The sequence below is a fragment of the Oryctolagus cuniculus genome, chromosome 7 (genome assembly GCF_051225735.1).
Source record: "Oryctolagus cuniculus isolate XC-2025 breed Fujian yellow rabbit chromosome 7, ASM5122573v1, whole genome shotgun sequence".
NCBI classification, from domain to species: domain Eukaryota; kingdom Metazoa; phylum Chordata; class Mammalia; order Lagomorpha; family Leporidae; genus Oryctolagus; species Oryctolagus cuniculus.
This window is the reverse complement of record NC_142873.1, coordinates 543,507-549,619: the sequence shown is the minus strand read 5'-3', so window position 1 is coordinate 549,619 and position 6,113 is coordinate 543,507. Positions and strand designations below refer to the sequence as shown.

Sequence of the window (6,113 nt, the reverse complement as noted above, 5' to 3'; positions counted from 1 at the left end):
AAGAGGCAGAGAAAAAGAGAGAGAGAGAGAGAGAGAGAGAGAGAGAGAGAGAGAGAGAGAGGTCTTCCATCTGATGGTTCACTCCTCAATTGGCCACAATGGCAAGAGCTGCACCGATCTGAAGCCAGGAGCCATGGGTCTCCCATGCAGGTGCAGGGCCCCAAGAACTTGGGCCATCTTCTATTGCTTTCCCAGGCCATAGCAGAAGCTGGATCAGAAGCAGGCACCTATATGGGATGCTGGCACTGCAGGTGGTGGCTTTACCTGCTATGCTACAGTACTGGCCTGCCAATTTTTTCAATATTTTTTATATTTCAAAATGTTTGCCAATTATTTTTTTTCATATGATTGGTCATTTTTTGCTATTAGAAAGGTAACTTTTCTGTGGTGTAACTTTTTTCTTTTAACATTGTTTTGTGTTTTTTAATTTTGTCATAAGGAATATGGATATTTATATATTCAGATTTCTCAACTTGGGCTTAGATAGCTTCTGAATATTGAGTTTCAGTTAGAATGGACTTTTCAACTGCTGGTGTTGTGGCATAGTGAATTAAGCCACAGCCTGTAGTGCCAACATCCCATTCAAGTCCTGACTGCTACAATTCTAATCTAGCTCCCCACTAATGTGCCTGGGAAAGCAGTGGAGGATGGCCCAAAGTCCTTGGGACCCTACACTCATGTGGGAGACCCAGAAGAAGCTCCTGTCTCCTGGCTTGCCTGGTCCAGCCCCAGCCATTGTGGCCATTTGGGGAGTGAAGCAGTAGATGGAAAATATCTTACTTCCTCTATGTCTCTCCTTCTCTCTCTCCCTCTCTCTCTGCCTTTCAAATAAATAATAAATAAATAAATAAATCTTTTTTAACAGACTTAATTCACTTTGTTTTCTTGTGTAAAATCCTATTTTGTAGCCACATCTGGAGCCTGGGTCCTCTGCACAAATACTCTGGTGTGAATCTTCATAAGATGGTCCATGCTTTCCTGATAGGGAGACTTGGTGAATACATTCTTTTTCCAGAGGTTGGGGATCAGATTGCTGTAGGTCTTGGGGATAGCATAGAAGGTGCCCTTTGTGGCCTAGGGTAGCAGTGCACCCACTGGCTGAAGTGTGGCAGCCACCAATGCCAGCTATCATCAGCAACTTCTTGGGGACACGGTGAAGACAATGCCAGTGCTTCTAGGAGCAAGAATTGAGGCACAATAGCACAGAGACACATCATCTGGTCACCTTGCAAGGCACAGTGTGGGGTTTGCCTATCTTGTTTCCCCAATAGCACCTCCACGTGGGCAAAATGGACAGCTTAGCAAGGATGATGGCCCCTCAGATGGTGGTGGCTATTTCCTTGGAGCACTTCACACCCAGGCTGACATGACCATTGTGTTCTTCAATGGCAACAAATGCCTTGAACCTGCTTCTATGCCTGCTTCTGTGCTGACATGACCTTCAAAGTCTCATCGAGGGATGTCCCCAGGATAACATCAAAGATCTCAGACTCCTTGATGGGCAAGGAGAAGAGATATATCTCCTACAAGGATTTGATCTTCATGTTCTTAAACAGGTGGCCAAGCCTGGTGACAGTCTCTACGAGTTCCATGACCTTGGCTCTGGACCTGGCCCTGGCTTTGAACACAGCCATGGATGCCACTACCAAAACCTCAGCAGAAGCTGCCATGGCCTTCCATTCCAAGGTCCTCAGGGCCTCCAGACCCTCCTGCATCAGCATCACCCACCATTTGGTATTCTCTCAGAGAAGAAGGAAACAAATCTTAAAAAATAAAGAATGGACTTGTCCTACTCAACATTATAAATCAAACCCCACGCACATTTTCAAGCTGTTACATACTTGGTGTGAAATTCATCTTTAATTTTGTTCTGTATCTGTTTTCCACACCATTTATTGAAAGGTCCATAGGGCCACCCCATAGACTTGCAGTGACATCTATCTGTGAGGGTGAACTGTTCTAAGTAATGTTTTTTCTGGCTGTCTCAGAATATTAGGTGGTAATAAATTAGCTTATGGTTAGGAAACCACTGACTTACAGGCTCTGCATTCAAAATGTGTAACAAATCTATTTTTCTCAGGGTGGTAGAATGTCCTTTACTAGTACATGGGTAGAGTTTGTGACTGGAGAACAAAATAGGCACTGAATGAAACAGTGACACAATTAATCTGAAATTACATTTTCTTGGCCAGAATCATCTGGCCCTGCCTTGGTTTCTCCAGACTTGGGGAGGATAGGTTATTCTCCCACATGAAACAATATTGAGATGAGTGGGAAATGGACACTGCATATTAGAACTCCTCTTTCCGACATGTGTATCTCAACTTCATCCCATACCCAGGAGACAATCTTCAGGGCTCATTTATTCATCACTTTGTACTGATATTCAGGATCTCTGAATGATTCCAGAAATGTAGATCATGTCAAGATGTGGCTTCCTTTTACTGATAGACTCATGTCCCTAGCAAGCAAGATATCTGTTTTAGCCCTACTCAGAGTGTAGGTGTTAAGCACACTATACCCAGCTGTATTGATTTATTGGGAATTTTCTGTACCTATTGTCATTCTGAAATCCTGAAAATGTCAGGGTTTCTAGAAATATGGGGAAAGTAGTCTTTGCAGAGTGTGGGGAAGAAGAGAGTTTTTAATTTAAAAACTCCATACATGCTGATAACCATTCCTCCTGAAAGACTAAGCATGAGAATCTGTTCCTAAGCTGTGGTCCTGCTTAACAGACCTGTTCCTCTCCTGCATCTGCAGGTAAATAATACAATAAAATTTTTCCATCATCCATGCTGAGAGTTCTTCAGAGAAACACAGAAAAAGAAGAGAGAAAATAAATGGCTATTCAAAACCACTCAGCTTATTACTCCATTTAGTCAGTGAGTAAATTTTTTTTACTAAATGTTTCCCCACTTTTAAAAATGCTTATTTGGTTATTTTCTTCTACTTGAAAGAAAAAGTGACAGTGGAACTGAGAAGATCGTCCATCTACTGGTTCATTCCCCAACTGCTTGCAACTGTTAGGGCTGGCCAGGCTGAAGCCAAAAACCTGAAACTCCATCAAGGTCTCTCAAGTGTGTTATTCTTAAGTGTGTGAGGACCCCAAGCACTTGAGTTTTCCTCTGCTGATTTCCAGGATACATTAGCAAGAAGCTGTGTTGGAAGCAAATTAGCCAAGACTTAAACTGGCACTGCTATGGGTTTGATTCAGGTATCCCAAACACTGGTGTACCATAGTACACCACCCCACTTAGAGAAAACACTAAAGATTGTAGGACCACATGACTGAAAATGGGGAAATATATTGATGTCATTTTTTATGTTATTATATCAAGAGAAAAAATGTTCTAGTCATAAATAAATACATTTTCCTGATATGTTAAAATCATAGGCCACTAGGACAGGAATAAACTTCATTGCTTTTGCATGAGCATTACAAACAAACATATATGTTCAATTGATGTGTTTTTTTCTCATTCCAGTTGTCCAGTGGATGATTTGGTTGTGAAAAACCAGGAGTGTCAAGACCTGAATCTGAGGCAAGATGTACTGTTGTTGAACAATCCAATCATCCTTTTCTTTATCTTCATCCTTTTTACATATAGTGTTGTATATTTTTCTTAAATATATATCTAAGGTTAAATGTCATTATACCCACATTATTTGACATTTTATTACAAGAAGAGGCCATATATGTCTCTAGAAGCATCTTTTGTTTTAAAATTTATTCTCTGTATTGTGGGATGACTAACCAACGTAGCCATCTTTCTTATGTTTTTGCATCTTTTTCTTGTACTTCATCAGCTTTTTATATATTTAAGTTAAATTTTTTCTTCTATACAAAATATGTTGTTTGATATTATCTGTTATTTTAAACTCATCTGACTTCCTTTGCCTTTAAAGACTTAAATAATTAAAAAATTATTTGAGAGGTAGAATTACATAGAGAGGGAGAGAGAGAGAAAGGCCTTTCATCCACAGGTTCACTCCCCAGATGGCTGCAACAGTTGGAGCTGAACCAATCCAAAGTCAGGATCCAGGGTTTTTATGGGTCTTTCAGGTAGGTGCAGGGGCCCAAGCACTTGGGCCATCTTCTACTGCTTTCCCAGGCCATATCTAAGAGCTGGATTGGAAGAGGAACAGCCAGGACTAGAATCAGTGATCATAAGGGATGCTGGTGCTACAGGCAGAGGCATAGTTGACTACACCACAGAGCCAGCCTTATCCCTTGCCTTTAAAACAGAGTGACAGAGAGAGGGATGTGAAGAATAAGATTTCTGAAAAAGCACTTTTAGTGAAGTGTTTTCTTCCTAGAACACAGAATGTGACCACAGGATCTGACTAAGGATATTTTATGGCCTTCTAACAAGAGCACTGAGTCTTTGTTGGAATGTTGGCTTCACAAGGACATGCAGCTGCTTTCCCAGATAGGCTTACCTAATATGTCTTGCAAAACATGTTTCAGAGAAACCTTAGAGTTATTTGAACATGCACATATACTGTTGTAATCCTTATCAATAAGGAAAAGATGCTGGGTTGGCCTGGCGGCACTTTTGGGAGGAAAAGTTTCCATGTCCTGTCTCTCCTTTCACTTGCACACCACAACATCTTGTGCCCAAACAGGGACCCTTAGCATAAAATGCAAGGGATGGCTCACCTTGCATAGCAATGGTTACAGATGCATCATTCACCTCTTTGAGATTTGGGTGAGTCACTAAGATGGGGAACTCCCTGTCCCCAGTGCAACAGAAACATAAGGATGAACTGCTTTATCCTCTTAAGAATGTGGGGCAGTCTTTATCAGAAAAGGTACTTGGACACTTGCTGCAAAAAAATCAATAGTTGGCCGGCGCCGTGGCTCACTAGGCTAATCCTCCGCCTTGCGGCGCTGGCACACCGGGTTCTAGTCCCAGTCAGGGCACCGGATTCTGTCCCAGTTGCCCCTCTTCCAGGCCAGCTCTCTGCTGTAGCCAGGGAGTGCAGTGGAGGATGGCCCAAGTACTTGGGCCCTGCACCCCATGGGAGACCAGGAGAAGTACCTGGCTCCTGCCATCGGATCAGCGCGGTGCGCCGGCCGCAGCCCACCAGCCATGGCGGCCATTGGAGGGTGAACCAACGGCAAAAGGAAGACCTTTCTCTCTGTCTCTCTCTCTCACTGTCCACTCTGCCTGTCAAAAAAACCAACCAAACAAACAAAACAAAACAAAACAAAACAAAATCAATAGTTGCTGCCCTTGGTACTCTGATGGAAGCACTTTAAAAGTAACTGATTGACAGAAAGTCAATCAAAAGTTACACTTTATTCCAGTTTTACATGTGTGGTATCTCTGCTGGGATGCCAGTAGTAAGGTTACAAACCTCTTGGCAGCTCTCCCTGGCCAAGAGAGTCAGTCAATGGGCTTGTCCCTACTGCCTGAAGATGAGACCTCTGTGCTTTCCATGCTTACTGATGTAACAGTGATGTCTGAGTCCCCTTCAGTTGTGTCAGTGGTACAAAGTATGTTTCAGGAAGCCAAGGAGCAAGGAGAATTACCAATGTTAACTGTCCTGTTGTTATATCTCAAAATGTCTCTCCCTGGCTTGAGCATCTTCCCTATGTTTACAGAGTTAAAAAAAAAGAGCTTGACAGAGTACAGGATGCAAAGTTCTTATACAGTGGGCATATTGGAGGGAGTTGGAGGGGTATATGAGACATATGAAATGGTGCCATGGGATTGGAAAACCCTAGTTAAAATTTTAGTTACCCCAGCCCAATACACTGTTTGGGTTTGAGAATATAAAGTATTGGCTTCTGTACAAGCTATAGATAACTTAAATAACAATGTCCCCATAATTTTGGAGTAGTTGTTAGGAGAGAAAGCGTATTCATATCTTGGTCAACAAATTGTTTATCCTTGAAAGGAAGCCCATGTGTGAATTTCTAGCATTGCATTAAAAGCTTGAAAAAAGATTCCTGATATTAAACACCCTTCCACTTCCTTTTCTGCAGCCTATCAATGGCCAACTGAGGGCTATACATCCTTTGTGGGTAGGTTAGAAAAAGCTATGGAACATCAGGTAGATAATCAAGAAGTGACAAAAAATATTAAAACAAATGGCTTATGAAAATG

At 42.0% G+C, this 6,113-nt stretch overlaps 1 pseudogene; it reads right to left on the bottom strand.

The window, feature by feature from the left end:
* Positions 1-897: 897 nt before the first annotated feature.
* LOC149125243 (small ribosomal subunit protein uS5 pseudogene) lies at positions 898-1,647 on the bottom strand (annotated as a pseudogene).
* Positions 1,648-6,113: the final 4,466 nt, after the last annotated feature.